This window comes from Loxodonta africana, chromosome X (genome assembly GCF_030014295.1).
Source record: "Loxodonta africana isolate mLoxAfr1 chromosome X, mLoxAfr1.hap2, whole genome shotgun sequence".
NCBI classification, from domain to species: domain Eukaryota; kingdom Metazoa; phylum Chordata; class Mammalia; order Proboscidea; family Elephantidae; genus Loxodonta; species Loxodonta africana.
The window spans coordinates 171544304-171547209 of record NC_087369.1 but is presented as its reverse complement, the minus strand read 5'-3'; positions in this window follow the sequence as shown (position 1 = coordinate 171547209).

The window sequence follows — 2906 nt, the reverse complement described above, 5'->3', positions numbered from 1 at the left end:
AACCTTAGAAACTGCTGTGAGGATAAAATGATATAATCCATGTAAACCACTTAATATAGTGAGTAGCTATTATGAGACCAATTTTATAGATGAGGAAAAGGAGGCCCTGCAAGGTTAAACAACTTGCCTAAAATCACACAGTTAGAAAGCTTGGATTTCAGCCTGGCAGTATCACAGCCTGCGTGCTCCTTACTGACCTGTGCTAGAGGAAGATGGGGTAACCACACGGAATGAAGAGACTCTGTAAAGGCTGGCGATCTCAGGAGTAAATTAGGCTGCCTATTTGGCTACTCTGTTTTGCAAATTAATTTGGTACTTGCTTAAAACCAATAAAAATGATTACCATCAAGTTTTACAACCTCTAGAGAAAAGATTGCTGAAATTGGGCACAGTGGAGAGGAACGGGAGAGGAGTGGTGTAGAGGTAAGATGGCAAAAGCCTTCATTTTATTGCCACGTGCCTGTTTTTCAGATTAAAAAAATTTTCAGATTAGACATTCCAAATTCTCCACCAGGGCAGTTTAGTGTGTCCATGTCAGCAGTTTTCCACTATTTGGAAAAGACGTAAAAGCTTTTGTTCATAATGAAAGTGTTTTCTCATTCCACCTCCAGTAATAGCCAAGAATGTGATCTGGTACATTCATTCTGCAGACGAGTGATTCTTTGCGTAAGGCTGGGTAGTGGAATTCAGGACCAACTGGAGATGTTATGGAGGCAGCAGCCTCCTAGGTGGGTCATCGTGGCAGTGGCTTAAGAGGCAGGCTTGGCTTCCTCAATTTAGATCTTGGTGAGTGCTTAGAATCATCACTCTCAGAACAGAGTTCAGATGCTTCAGCAGCCATAAAGTCAATCCATCTCATGGATGGTTTCCCTCGCTTTTGCTCAACAATATGATCAGCTAATTCTATGGTTATGAGCCTTCTCTTTTGGCCCTCGGCACGACTTTGTGAGGGGTAGTTTGCAGAAGAAATGCTTGGGTGCTAGTCAGCCTCTGTCCTTTCCAGATTGTGTTCCCTCCCTGGCCTCAGTCTCTTTGTCTGTAAAGTGAAGAGGGAATTGGAGTAAATGATATGATGATGACAGGTGTCATCATCACTGGAACAGGGCCATACACGCCCCCCTTGTTTTTTCCAGATGTGAAACCTGAAGCGCCGAGAGAAGAAGGGATTTGCCCAATACCACACGGTGAAATAGTGGCAGAACCGGGACGTGAACTCAGATCTTCTTCTGTGTGGAGACTGAACGTAATCTCACCTCACTTAGGACTGTTGAAGGATGTGACTCACCATATGTGTTAGATACACTGTTGGGGGGTGGTAGGAGGTGTTGTTGTTAGGTGCTGTCGAGTTGGTTCCGACTCACAGCAACCCTATGTACAACAGAATGAAACACTGCCCAGTCCTGTGTGGTTTGCACAATTTTTGCTATGCTTGAGCCCATTGTTGCAGCCAGCTTGTCAGTTCATCTCATTAAGGGTCTCCCTCTTTTTCACTGACCCTCTACCAAGCATGGTGTCCTTCTCCAGGGACTGGTCCCTCCTGATGACATGTCCTCGCTTCCAAGGAGCGTTCTGACTGTACTTCTTCCAAGATAGACTTGTTTGTTCTTCAGGCAGTCTGTTGTGTATTCAGTATTCTTCGCCAACACCATAATTCAAAGGCATCGATTCTTCTTCAGTTTTCCTTATTCATTGTCCAGCTTTCGCATGCATATGGGGTGATTGAAAAGACCATGGCTTGGGTCAGGAGCACCTTAGTCCTCAAAGTGACATCTTTGCTTTTTAACACTTTAAAGAGGTCTTTTGTAGCAGATTTGCCCAATGCAATATGTTGTTTGATTTCTTGACTGCTCCTTCCATGGGAGTTGATCGTGGCTCCAAGTAAAATGAAATCCTTGACAACTTCAATATTTTCCCCATTTATCATGAAGTTGCTTATTGGTCCAGTTGTGAGGATTTTTGTTTTCTTTATGTTGAGGTGTAATCCATAGTGAGGCTGCAGTCTTTGACCTTCATTAGTAAGTGCTTCACATCCTCTTGGTTTCCAGCAAGCAAGGCTGTGTCATCTGCATATCACAGGTTGTTAATGAGTCTTCCACCACCAATCCTGATGCCATGTTTTTCTTCATAAAGTCCAGCTTCTCAGATTATTTGCTTATTCAATACAGATCGAATAGGTATGGTGAAAGGCTAAACCCTCACACGCTCCTTTTCTGACTTTAAATCAGGCTGTATGCCCTTGTTCTTTTCAAATGACTGCCTCTTGGTTTATGTACAGGTTCCTCATGAGCACAATTAAGTGTTCTATAATTCTCATTCTTCGCAAAGTTATCCATGATTTGTTATGATCCACATAGTTGAATGCCTTTGCATAGTCAATAAAACACAAGTAAACCTCTTTCTGGTATTCTCTGCTTTCAGCCAAGATCCGTCTCACATCAGCAATGATGTCCTTCATTCCACATTCTCTTCTGAATCTGGCCTGAACTTCCTGCAGCTTCCTGTCAGTGTACTGCTGCAACCATTTTTGGATTATCTTAAGCAAAATTTTACTTGTGTGGAATGTTAATGATATTGTTTGATAATTTTCACATTCTGTTGGAACACCTTTCTTTGGAACGGGAAAAATATGGATCTCTTCCAGTCGATTGGCCCTTTAGCTGTCTTCTAAATTTCTTTTTTTTTTTTTTTTTTTACAATTTTTATTGTGCTTTAAGTGAAAGTTTACAAATCAAGTCGGTCTCTCACATAAAAACTTATCTACACCTTGCTACATACTCCCAATTACTCTCCCCCTAATGAGACAGCCCACTCTCTCCCTCCACTTTCTCTTTTCATGTCCATTTCGCCAGCTTCTAACCCCCTGCACCCTCTCATCTACCCTCCAGGCAGGAGATACCAACATAGTC